Source organism: Armigeres subalbatus, chromosome 3 (assembly GCF_024139115.2).
Source record: "Armigeres subalbatus isolate Guangzhou_Male chromosome 3, GZ_Asu_2, whole genome shotgun sequence".
Classification (NCBI taxonomy): domain Eukaryota; kingdom Metazoa; phylum Arthropoda; class Insecta; order Diptera; family Culicidae; genus Armigeres; species Armigeres subalbatus.
The window spans coordinates 93,176,627-93,190,702 of NC_085141.1; the positions used below are offsets into that span (position 1 = coordinate 93,176,627).

Genomic DNA, 14,076 nt, shown 5'->3' on the forward strand with positions numbered 1-14,076 from the left:
ATGTCAATATTCCTAAAATAAAATAAAGATTTCACTTTTATAAAATGGCCACCCTATTTTCGGTAACTCTATAATAAGGGCCAAGTATCCAGAAAAACTTTGTAGAACAAACTTTGTTTCTTAAAAGTATGCTTCAGACCGAAAATGCATCTTTCTCGAAAATCTTGCAATACGATGATAATGATAAAACTTATAAAAAGTTAAAGCTGTAGATTTTTATTTTTCAATTCTCACGAATTCATGTTCTGAAGACTTTTGGGGTTTTCAAAACGCGTGTTTTCTATAAGAATATCGTCTGTTCTTCTTCCGTTGTCGAGTTATAATATATTTTAAAAAACATTTTAGTAAAATTGATAAAACTTGAGATAAAAAATAAATATCCCCATTTTTGACATAATAAAGAATATTATTTTCTTTCAAATGCCGTAAATATATTTTTGTTTCCTAACCGAGATATCAACTTATGAAAAAATGTAATTTTGAAATGATTATAACTTTTGATGGAGAAAGATATTGAGCATTTACCCATCAAAGTTGCATTTTTGAGCTCTAAAAGTCATGAACCACTTTTCGAGAAATCTAAAACAAAAAGTAGATCAAAAATACTGTTTTTAAGGTACACTAATCCAATTAGGTAAAATTGCTCTAAATAGCCAACTTAAGAGCTACAGATTTTTTGTGAATTGAGGAATAATACGCTACAACTTTGTAGAACATAACATGTCAATACTGAGAAATAAAAAATATTTTCTATTTTTAAATGATGGCCAACTATTTTTCTGTAGAACCATAATGATGGCCTTACTATTTCGAAAATTTTGTAGAACAACATTTTTCTAAAATATAATTTTGGGTAAATGCATCTTTCCGCGTAAATCGTGTATCTGGACCAGTGCAGTATAAGCTGAGCCAAGTAAACAAAATTCATTCTACTATTCTCGAAAATAGTCGTATCAAGCGATCAAACTCAGCTCTATTATGCTGTGGTTTGTTACATTATCAGATTTAAATGTCTATATATTGAAGATCTTACCGAACTATGCCACCAAAACGACTTCTTTCTTACTTTTGGTTATTACGCTAAGTATTCAAAAAAAACAATAATGGTTCAAATCATTATTTAATCCATCAAAAGTTTCTTTGAAAGAAATGAACTTTATGTTCCGCCAATCTTCCTAAACTTGGCTCTGGTGTTGGATCCTTTTCAGCCTAAGGAAAATGTTGGAGCATTATTCATTGCAGGTGGTAAATTGTTTGTATAAGACGTAATTTAGCAATTTTATGTGCTGCTCAAGTGAAAATCGTCAAATGAATTTTGGCAACGAGTACTAATATTGTACAAAAGTTTTGGTTAATTGTGTCACTATACTAAATGCGAAAATAGATTGAATTAGGGCCTTAGCTTAACGTATCTAAGATCAGTTTAACAATTTATGTATTATTATTCAGATAAAGCCCTCATTCAAACTATTTATTCACAGATGTATTTCGACCTCAATTATTAGACCGTTTTCAGTGTCCGTGCTTGGCCTGACTCGACTTAAGTAAATTGATTTTTTATTGCGATTAGTCATCATGGCAAAATTATGATCATGGCGCACAGGTCTAATTAGATATACTAAAAATTTTGAGTGAGGTTTCTTAGCGTGTTTTTCTGAAAACTCTAATTTGTCACAACTTTTGATTCCATTATTCAATCTGGCCCATTGCAATATTCTCGTCGAATGGAACCCATTGCGTATAATTGTCAATGAATTAAAAACGGAGGAGTTTTTTTGCGCACATACTACATATACTACACAGACATCAGTTCGATTCATTGAGCGAGTCCATTGCAAGAGAAGTCTCACACATGCTCCGACATGTTGTACAACCGGCGTTCCGCCTCCAGGAAATTTGGCCCGGTTGGAGTAAAGTCGGACCGTCTGTGGGCAAGGGGAAGTTGTACCCTGATTGGTCCAATAGTCGTAACTCACCTAATAGACTGTCCGACTCGGATCTTTTATAAAAGTCTGTTTTGGAGCGACCATATAAATTTGTCGGCGAGAAAGGTAAAACATGATACGAAGTTGGTTTTTAAACGTCAAAATGGCAACAACTTTTGTTACTTAATTGACCTTCTATTTATTTATCAGAATAAATTATTTGCGCAGAATGACCTTTTGACCAGTTTTTCGAACTAGTACGATGCAAGATAATCATGAGACAAATCTAGTAAATACCAATATTTTAAACGAATTCAGACTACGATGAAGATGTACAGATATTCGCCTGCTTTACTATCAATGTGACCCATACGCGCATTTACTAACCTGTGACATGTCCTGTGGAGGAGGAGACGTTCTGATCGAGGCCCCAGCGAGTGAAGACGGTCTACTATCGACAGCATCCATAGCCTTTTCCTCGATAACCTCTGTGGGGGACGGGCCATCCTGTGGATACTTTTCTCTCACTACCTTGTTCACAAGTTTTGTCACTTCACTGTCTAAATTTTGCTTGATTTCACCACCACTGCCTTTGGGATTTTCTAATTTGACTGGGAGGGCGGATTGAATTTCAAAGTTTTCGTACTGATTTATAAAAACCTCATCAACCTGATCTGATTGTTCAACACCACCACCAAAGGATCATCATTGTTATAACGAGAACAGAAACAACACACATTAAAACGTTTGGCTTCTTCGATAAGCATTTTATTTGGTAAAATAAATATTTATTTGCTAATTACACGAAATCATAAAAATGCTATTATTACATAATGACACACAAATACACTTTAATTGTAAACTGTATTTCTTTAGAAAGGTGCTGGGGAAATGTTGATTTCGTAACTGTACAAAAGTCATTTGCTAGGTATCGGTATTGAATTGACTTAGGCTACATGAATATATGATACAATAAGGAGTGGTTCTTCGGGGGTACAAAACACGTTCTCTTTTGGTTTACAGCAACAACATCAACTATTTCGCTTTAGTGTCGGGCCAAAAGGATATTTCGCGCATCCTACCTTTCTTTCTGTTATCGACTTTATGACTGGCGGTATGATCGTTTTAGTTTCACATCCGTTGTCGGATTTTGACTGTTCGTTTTTCGCAAGGTGGTTTTGAACAACATCCGTAGATCGTGGAGTTTCTGGGTCTATTAGTGCGGGCGCTTCGACAGCTACAGATACAGTTTTGCAGCAGATTGCACATATTTCGACTCAGCTTCGTTGACGTATGTGCAGAACGCGCATTCCCATTCACGATGGTGCAATTAATGGGTGTGGGAGGCAAGACTTTCCGTCGTAACCGATTGTTTTGGTTTGGTTTTGCTGTTTGATTCTTTATTTCGATGCTTTGTGAATGATCATTTTCGTTTTCGTTGTTAGATTCAGATAAAGACTTTTATTTCTGGAGGTTCATGAACAATTATAGATATTTTCCGCTTTATTTCTGTTTGCTTATTGCTTCTTGGTGGTTCTGAATCATTTGGAATGAATTCAGTACTGGAATTTTTCTTCATTGGCTTCTTGGTAGCAAATTCTTCGCTTCTGATCGCCATCTGTATCAGGCGCATGAGGAGTCCGATGGAACTTTCTTAGGGTTTGCCTTTGCTTGCTTTGGTTTAACAGGTTTAATTCTTTTCCATCGGAAAGTTTTCTATCCCCACAGGCTTGACTCTCTCTCGCCCCACATCAGACCTTACAATTGGTTAACGAATCAGATTCTCATGCGTTTCACATGTAGTCCAGGATTTTTTCCATTTTACGTTCAAATTCAGCATCTGAATCAAGTTGCAACGAACTGAAGCTACTATTGAGAAGATACATTGCTGAGAGCGGGCTTGCTTCGCCACGCGACGCCGTTCTATTTCACCATCGAATCATTTGTCACGAACTACGTAAATCTTTTTGCGGAGTAGCCGGTTTTCGTTGTTTGGTTTAGACTATTAGATCCTCGTCGATTCGTTTCCAAATCGGAATCATTGGTATACGAACGAAGTCACCTTCCTTGCGACGATAGTGACATCTTATCGAATCGGTCACGCAGGAGTTCTTCGCGATCATATTTGAACGATGAATATCACGCCCAGGCGATGTCGGATAGTCTATCAATGACCTGCTGAAGATGTTCCACGGCGATCCTGATTGAAACGAGAATGCTTTTACACTTGACGCTCGAACAAATGGTTCGGTTCTGGTTCGTCGAAATCCAGACTGCTGTTTGAATTACCGATGACGACGGTCTCTGGTCTGCTCCTCGATTTTCCTGGAATCTTCATCAGAATCTTCATCGGTTAGATCGTTGATGGCTGCTACGATTACGCATCGACATGGTGGATTTGCCGGATTGGATACTGAGCGCTGGGGTTGCATCATGAATGAGCTCAAGATCGCGGTGGGGCATCGCCATTCCTGTTGATGATAATAGTATATGTCATTAGTTATTATTCCAGTACGCACAATAAAGGATTCAAATTTCTGAACTTTTGGTCCTCTATGCTTAACGATTACATTTGCTATTTTATAATTCCCTCCTCGTTTTAGCTTTATTTGATGTAACTAGACTGAGCACGCGCAGTTTGAAGTTTCCGTATGAAAATTACTACAGAAATAGCCAGCCTTTAACTGGAATATGTCTGTTGCTACCATTGACTATTCAAATGTAATCGAACCGATGACTTCATAGTATACTTCCCAAGCTAGAGTGATAGTTGTTGTTTATGAAGCGATCTAACTTTGTAAGTTATCAAGAATACAAAATGCTCATTATTGATATAGATGTTATTCTTTACGTGTTAAATTGAATTCACTACGATTCAGTATTTCTCAATAACTTATCTTGCGTTATAGAATCAGTTTCGGGGCAACAAAGACCATCAGCCTAATGCAATATTTATGTTGCCAACGTAGTCATATATTTTTAGAACTTAATGACTACGAGCAGTTTCTTCTACAAAAGTGGCTGTTTTCTGTAATTTTCATACAACTTCACACTGCGCGTGCCCGTCTAGTTACATCCAAACAAGCTAAAATTTAGGAGGACTAATAAAAATATAAATGTCATCGTATAAGTATAGAAGAGCGAAAATGTCAAATTTGAATCACTCTAACGATCAACAATGAAAGATCGAAGGGCGATAGTAGTGTATTTTTGCCGTTACTTTGTGATATCATACACAAATTCATAAGTAAAAAATAATATGTAAAGTAGAAGGTACTTAAATGCAGGATGAAAAATTCAACTCATGTTCGCACCTGATTATGCTGTCAATATGCAGCGCTATACCATTACTCAAGTGTTACGACAATCTTTTAAATTCAAACATGGTCGTCACAATGTGCCGATGCTGTTTCATTTCGTATTTTCAACGGCACTAATCTAAATTGCTACAGCTGATTTTTTATGATGGCAAAGCTATAAAAACTCAAAAGAAACAACTGGTTGTACGCAAGGTGACGAGGACTACGTAGCTATTCGAAATTGATGGTATTTAAGCAGCATTAATTTGTGTCGTTTTATTAACATTGAGCAAATTCATTTTCCTGGAGGTCAACTGAAACAAGAGGTTTGAATAGTTGTTCCCAGTTGATGACTTAACTTAACCGTGAAATTAACATGACTTCGCCGTTGAAGTCACCTGACTTGCTTCAGTCGGGGGGACATCAACAATCTTTTACTTTGCAACGTACGTTTATATCGCGGGCGAAACCGAACGCTGCAAATAAATATATTTGCGTTTTGTTTCACGCTACTGATTCTGCTTATCTTTATTGAAGCGGACCAATGTTTATGTATTATAATCTGAATAAAAAAAAAAAATATTGTATTTAATCAGAAAGTTCTTTTTAGATTGTAAGAAACAAGCGAAAAAAAATAATAATAACAGAGAAAAGAAAAGAAGAAGCAATATGGTATCACATCTAGAGAAGTCTAGAAGACCCGTGGTATTGAGTCTAGAAGATATCGAGGTAATATCTAAGAGACCACACCTGTCATATCCTCTCGGTTCAAACGTCTACTCGTCTTATGAGGTAGACACCGGTTTAAAGGTTGTTGCATTTGAGGCGGATTTGAGGTTCGACAGGTTCTAGAAATCGATCAAAAAATCTAGGAGATCCATTTTTTGTCTCAGAGATATCACGGGAGATTTCTAGAAGACGTTCCGAGTGGGTAGATGAGCAAAAGCATGGTGAGTTGATTTTTGTCCGTGCATATGACGTCACAGCCCTTAACGTTTCCATTGAAATCGTGACGTCATGCTGCTTGAGACGTTTGACAGTTCGTTTGAGACAGAGGATCTTCGCTCATCTATATATTCCAATATCTATAGATCACCTCATGCAGTGGTTCAGAGAGAACAGCTGCAGCGCCAACCAATCACGCAATGAGGAAATATAACAAACTCCAGCTGGTTTTGGAAAAAGAATACATGAGCGTTTCTAGAACAACATTAGAAATATCGTTAGAGGATTTCGTGCAAGGTTTCCACAAAAGCTTTGAAAACAATTTGGTGATAACAGTAGGTGCAAGTAAGACAACAAGATAAATAAGACAAAATACAAATAAGATAGATAGACAAGAAGAAAATAAAAGTCTTTAAAAGAATTCTTTGAAGTTCCTCCAGGAATTCCTTCGAAAGTTCCAGGAATTCTTCGGAGCTACCAGGAATTTCTTCGAAAGTTTCCAGATTCCTAAGTTCCTCCAGGAATTTCTTCGAACTTCCTCCAGGAATTCTTCGGTAGTTCCTCCAGGAATTCCTTCGGAACACTTAACTCAATTCTATCGTACGGTAAATTTACGAATTCTCAACAGCAGAACTTTTCGGTAATTATTTACAGATTTTTGTATTTTTTCCATTGTTCATCCAGTCAAATCATCACGAAAGCGAAAATTATTTACGAACAGTTCTTGGTTGAGATTTCAAAATTTACTGACTTCGGCGATTTATTCAAGTGTGAAGTCCTCCAGGAATTCCTACGAAAGTTCTTCCAGAAATTCTTCAGAAGTTCCTCCAAAATTCCTTCGGAAGTTCCTCCAGGAATTGCTCCGTAAGTCTTCCAGGAATTCTTTCAAGTTCTCCAGGAATTCCTTCAGAAGTTCCATCAGAATTCCTTCGAGTTCCTCCAGGAATTCCTCCGGAAGTTCCCCCAGGAGTTCCCTCAAAAGTTCTTTCAGGAGTTCTTCCTTCTTCCAGGAATTTCTTCGAAGTTTCTCCAGGAAATCCTTCGAAGTTCCTCCAGGAATTCCTTCAGAGTCTATCATGAATTCCTTCGGGTTCCTCCATGATCCTTCGGCAGCTTCAAAGAATTCCTTCGGAAGTTTCTCCAAGAATCTCCGTAGTCTTCCAGGACCTTCGAAGTTCCTCCAGGAATTCTTGAAGTTCCTCCAGGAATTCCTTCGAAGTTCCTCCAGGAATTCCTTCGAGTTCTCAGGAATTCTTTCAGAGTTCCAGAATTCTTCGGAAGTTCCTCCAAGAATTCCTTCGTAGTTCCTCCAGGAATTCCTTCGAAGTTCCTCCAGGAATTCCTTCGTAGCCTCCAGGAATTCCTTCGGTACTTCTTCCAGGAATTCCTTCGAAGTTCCTCCAGGAATTTTTCGGAAGTTCCTCCAGGAATTCTTTCAGAAGTCTTCCAGGAATTCCTTCAAGTTTCCAGGATGTGTCGTGATCTCCAGGAATTCCTTCAGAGTTCTATCAGGAATTCCTTCGAAGTTCTCCACGAATTCCTTCGGAAGTTTCTCCAGGAATTCTTTCACAGTTCTTCCAGGAATTCCTTCACAAATTCTTCCAGGAATTTCTTCGGAGGTTTCTCCAGGAATTCCTTCTCACAAGTTCTTCCAGGAATTTCTTCGGTTTCTCCAGGAATTCCTTTGGAAGTTTCTCAATTCCTCATGTTCCTCCAGGAATTCCTTCGAAGTTCCTCCAGAAATTCCTTCGGAAGATCCTCCAGGAATTGCTTCGGAAGTTCCTCCAGGAATTCTCCCAGTTCCTCTGATTCTTCGAAGTTCTCAAGGAATCTCTGAAATTCCTTCAGGAATTCTTCGAAGTTCCTCCAGGAATTCCTTCAGAGTTCCTCCAGGAATCCTTCGAAAGTTCCTCCAGGAATTCCTTCGGAAGTTTCTCCAGGAATTCCTTCACAAGTTCTTCAGGAATTCCTTCACAAGTTCTTCCAGGAATTTCTTCGAAGTTTCTCCAGGAATTCCTTCGAAGTTCCTCCAGGAATTCTTTCGGAAGTTTCTCCAGAATTCTTCTTTCCAGAATTCCTTCACAGTTCTTCCAGGAACTTATTCTAAAGTTTCACCAGGGTCCTTCGAAGCTTCTCAAAGAATTCTCTTCAAGTTTCTCCAGGAATTCCTGGAGGTTCCTCCAGGAAGTCCTTCTGAAGTTCCTCCAGGAATTCCTTTAGTTCTATCAGGAATTCCTTCGGGTTCCCTCAGTTCTTCCAGGAATTCCTTCACAGTTCTTCCAGGAATTTCTTCGGAAGTTTCTCCAGAATTCCTTCAGTTCTTCCAGAATTCCTTCACAAGTTCTTCCAGGAATTTCTTCGAAAGTTTCCAGGAATTCTTCACAAGTTCTCCAGGAATTCTCTGAAGTTTCTCAAAGAATCTTCTGGAAGTTTCTCCAGGAATTCCTCCGTAAGTTTCTCCAAGAATTCTCCTGTTCCTCCAGGAATTCCTTCGGAAGTTCTTCTCCAGAATTCCTTCGAATTCCTTCCAGAATTTTCGGAAGTTCCTCCAGGAATTCTTCGTCTTCCAGAATTTCCGTTCCTCCAGGAATTCCTTCGAAGTTTCTCCAGAAATTCCATACAGTTCTTCCAGGAATTTTTCTACAAGTCCTTTCAGGAATTCCTTCGAAGTTCCTCCAGGAATTCCTTCGAAGTTCCTCCAGGAATTCCTCGAGTTCCTCCAGGAATTCCTCCGGAAGTCCTCCAGAATCTCCTCCAGGAAGTCCTTCGGAAGTTCCTCCAGGAAGTCCTCCGAAGTTCCTCCAGGTCTCCGAAGTTCCTCCGAAGTCTCCGGAAGTTCTCCAGAAGTCCTCTGGAAGTCTTCCAGGAAGTCCGAGTTACTCCAGAGTCCTCCAGGAATTCTTCCGGAAGTTCCCCAGGAATTCCTCAGTTCCTTCAGAGTTCCTCCAGAATTCCTTCGGAAGTTCCTCCAGGAATTTCGCCGAAAGTTACTCCAGGAATTCCTCCAGGAAGAACTTCCGAATAATTCTTGGAGAAACTTCCGGAGGAATTGCTGGAGAACTTCCGAAGGATTCCGAAGGAACATCCCAAGGAATTGCCGGAGGAAATTCGGAGGAATTCGGATACCTGAGAACTTCCGGAGGACTTTGAAGGAATTCATGAATTGGAAACTCGGAAGGAATTTTGAGGAACTTCGAAGGAATTGGATCTTCGAAGGAATTCCTGAGGAATTCTGAAGAATCTCGAGGAACTCCTGAAGGAATTAGAGGAACTTCCGAAAGAATTCTGAAGGAACTTCCGGAGAATTCCTGAGGAACTTGAAGGAATTTGGAGGAACTTCCAAGGAATTCCTGAGAACTTCAAATGAATTCTGGAGGAGCTTGAAGGAATTCAGTAACCTTCGGATGATTTGGAGACTCTAGAACATCTGCGTTGGACTTATTTGAATAATGAAGCATCTACAAGAGCTCTAAAGACTTATATGGACATGCTGGGTTGCTATCGGTTATCGTCAATCGAAGTGACTGGTAGATCAATTGAAATCAACTCCCGGACAATTTAGGGACCCTAGAACATCTGTCGTTGACCATTTGACTGGATATTATTGGATATTATTTGAATTTTTAGAGAATTATTCCAGATATTTCGAAAGAGTTCTTCCAATAATCCCTGGAAGATTCCTCCAGGTACTCAGAGAGATAACCCTCTTACATTTCGTGTGGAACCTCCAAGAATCTCTAGATAATTTCTTCAGGAATAATGTGCCTTCATGGCTCTGAGAGATTGCACAACAAATTTCGAGAGAATTTCTCTAATAATGTAAAGAGAATTCCTAAACGATTTTCGTGAGCATTCCGCAGAAATTCTGATAGAATTCCTTCTGATATTTCTAAAAATTATTTCAGATAATCTGAAGCATCTCGAGAGAAAAGTAGAATTTAGTGTACTCCGAAATTCCGAATTCTGAATTGGAATTCTCACGATTCGAAGAAATTCTCAGAACTCCTTGAATGAATCCTCAAAGGAACCAGAAGGATTCGTCCCAGTTATCACAAAGAATCCTTCCAGAAATTTTGAAAGAATTTATTAATTAATCTAAAAAACAATAACTAGTTTTTTGAATTATTTATTATCAGAAATCGTTACTGAATTTAAAAAAACTGAATTCTTAAAGGAAACTCTATGAAAAAAAGGATTCTCTCGAATTTAGTATGGATCCCAAAAATTCTAGAAAAAAACCGAAGGACTAGCCTTATTTGAGAGTTTTCAGTGTCAGAATTCTATTAGTGACCGTAGATATTTAGTTTTAATTTTCATAACGAATTGAATCAATATATACACCAGGATTATTTTTATTTAGGTTTGCCAGTCTGTCAATCTCATCGTCTCAAATCATCATCGGAGAACTAGGTATCTGAAGAGATGGATCTTATGAACCAAAAGGATCAGGGCTGGATTACGGTTCTGCTATCACCTTCACTAGCTGTAAGCGATCCCCAAGCCCAAGCAATGAGGTTACATGGAGCATATCACGGGATTATGATCAATAGTGTAAATGAATCAGCCTCGATTATTTGTAATTTATTATACTTTTTATTTCTCTTGCAGATGACTCCCTATCTTAAGTTATTGCAGAGGAATTCGAAGACGCCAAACAAATTTCATATTAATCTTAGTATCAAGGGCATAGATTTAACGAGGTTATAGAGCTAATGAGAAAGTAAGTTACCAATTTAGAAAACATTAAAATTTATTTTTTATTCTTTGCAGTTTAACCTCCGAGAAACAATTGAGAGGTGATCGAGTTCTCTTAGAGGAGCAAGTTCTCAACTTTGATAAAATGATTCATTCCGTTCACGCAGGATCCCGCATCAACAGAGCTATGTGCTGAAAAGAGTAACTGGAAAGCTGTCCTTTCCACAGCATGAAAGGATTCAGAATGGAATCTAAAATTGATTCCACAATATGTGATTTCAATGAGTAACGAATGGAATGACGAGTATACCAAATGGAATTCTTACAGGATTCCATTCGTAAGCCAATCGGTATTCTATTCTGAATCATATGTTTTTCGCAATTCTTCCGAGATTTCAGTCGAAATATTTTGGTACTCCATTCAGAATCCTTGCGGATTCCAATGCAATTCTTCTGGGATTAAATTCAAAATTCTTTAGGGTTCTATACATAATTTAATTACATATCTTATTAATTTCATTGCATTCTCACAATCATTCCACGGAATTCCATTCATAATCCTCTGGAGTTCTACAATTTGAGCACTTTTGTGGAATTTTGAAAGTATTTCTAATGATATCCCGCAATGATTTCGAATAGAATACAGGAAATCCATAAAGAATTCCGAATGGAATCCCAAAATGGTTTCGAACGGAATCTAAAAGAATTTCGGATTTTATCCCACAGAATTACCAACGGAATTCCAAATAAAATACCGAAGACGAAAGGTTTCCTAAGGGATTCGGAAAAATAACTCGAGTGGATTCCAAGTGATTCTAAAATTAATTCGAATCGAACCCGGGAAGAATTCCGAGTGGAATCCATTCGAGTTCTATTCAGAATCTTTCCGTGATTTTTCGAAGTTTCGTGGAATTCTATTCGTACTCCTTTGAGGAGAAAATTGAAATTTTTTTGGTATTTGATTCGAAATAATCGTGGGATTTCATTTGGAATCATTTTGAAATTTCATAGTGCTAGGGAAGTATGGAGGCAAGAAAGAAGAATGGAATCCTCCAAGGATTTCGAATAAAATCTCAAGAGGATTCTGATTGACTGATGAAGGATGAAATAGCGAAAAGGTTTGGAATGGAATACCAAAAGGTTACGAATGAAATTACGAAAGGATAGCGAATGGCATCACGTGAGGTTTGTGAATTGAACCCCAAGATTAACCTTTCGATTTGGTATTAAGATTTCATTATATCCTTTCGCAACTTATTTTAAAGAAATTGAACCTTTCAGAATTCTATTTCTCATCCTTTGAGAAGTTTATTCTCAACTTTAGGATTAACTTCGAATTTATCGATTCCTTTCAAACCATTCTTGAATCTGTTTGGAATCCCTAAAGATTGTGGGGATTCTATCCGAAACCTTCGAGATTCCACAAACAGTGCTTCAGCTTTTCGGTCTGATTTTGTTTCAGGATTTTATTTGGAATAATTTGATGTTCCAATTGTATTTTTATGATTCCACGCTTCCTGAACTCCTTTCGGTATACTTTCAGGATTTCTTTCGGGAATCCTCGGAAGGATTTCGAAACGAACTCCAATGAATTGATGGATTGTTCAAATGCTATTTGGAAATAATTAATTATTCCTATTGAAACTTTAGAATTTCAATATAGAATCTATATCTAAATTCCAATGCCCTGCTGCCCCTATGATTCCATGGAGTTGGTATATCATTCTCACAATTTTACACCAATTTACGGGCGCATTCCAGTAGAACTTGACTTGCTACTGTATAACGATATATGTAAACAGAATTTAAATAAATATTTTTAAATATTTCTAAAATTTTCAATGTAAACAAAGAAAAGAAAGAATCATCAGTACCATTCTCCATCATATCTAGCAAGTCTAGAACTGTGGTACCCATGTCTAGATGTCGTACTTAAGAGAACGATGTGTCAAATCCTTTGAGTTTACGGTTCAAGAATGACTCGTTCAAAATCTGAGGTAGATGGTGAACGGTTGTGCATTTGAGGCGGATTTGAGGTCGACAGGTGCTAGACATCGAAGAAAATATCCAGGAGACTAATTTTTTGTCTCAGAGATATCACGGTAGAGTTCGAAGATCTTTCCGAGCGGGTGGCCTGCTCGCTGAATTTGTTCTAGAATCTCCGCGATATCTCTGAGACAAAATGTTGAGTCTCCAGATATTTTCTTCGATGTCTAGAACTCAGCACCTCAAATGCCTCAAATGCAACAAACTGTTAACCGGTGTCTACTCAAATTTTAGACGAGTAAACCGTTTGAACCGAAAGGATTGAATATCAGTTCTTAGATAACGCAGAAATCTAAAGACATGGGTAACAGTTCTCTTAGATTTTACTAAATTATGAGATACGGATCCTCGATTCTTTTATTTTTTATAAATGTTTATATTACATTTCGAATTTGTAAAAAAAACATATTTAAAATACATACAAAAAATATAATTGAAAAATTTCATTTTTTCTTTACATTTATTTTAGAAATAATAATATACATATCGAGAATTGTGGAGCTCGATCTGGGAATCGCTGCATCATGTCCAATCAAATCGGTTATCCAGTTCCGGTACCCGGTTCCATGGAAGGTGGACTGATTGTCTGGAACAGCGCAACCAGAAAGTAGTACGAGTTTGACCTTGCTTGATCGGTGGGTCCAACGAAATGACAAAGAACATCTGTCGATTATCCGTGGAAGCAGGAACAACCGCAACACCGGTGACGTGGGATTTTGAAATCGTGTGTTTTACCGTGCAGGAAGAAACTGGAACACCCTAAAGTCGTAGCGACCACCCGGCGTAAGACAATGAATCTCCGGAAGATAGCAATGGCATCGCAAGGGCGGAAATGACCGAAGCTTGCTTCATGACCTGGTCCGGGGATACCTCGACCGGATCCGTTTCAGCCGACTCCGTCTAGGAATGTGAAGCATCTCCATTAGGCTGATCGGTGCATCATCGTTCCGATAGAACTCCACGGTCACTTCGTTCTTGCCATTGTTGCACTTCGAAACGTGGCTCAGCGGAATCTCAATGTTGGTTCTGCTTTCCACATCGAATGACAGCACACTGCCCTTGAAGTGAATCTCTCAATTCCAGCCTCGCGTTGGCAGTTCCTTCTCCAGCATGTTCAATCGGAAATTTGACATTCTTAACAAAGTCGCAATTATCTGTTCGTCTCC

The 14,076-nt window shown here is 38.2% G+C and overlaps 1 pseudogene; it reads right to left on the reverse strand.

The window, feature by feature from the left end:
• The window catches only part of LOC134227917 (uncharacterized), a 42,799-nt pseudogene that overhangs the window by 20,536 nt on the left and 8,187 nt on the right, over nt 1–14,076 (reverse strand).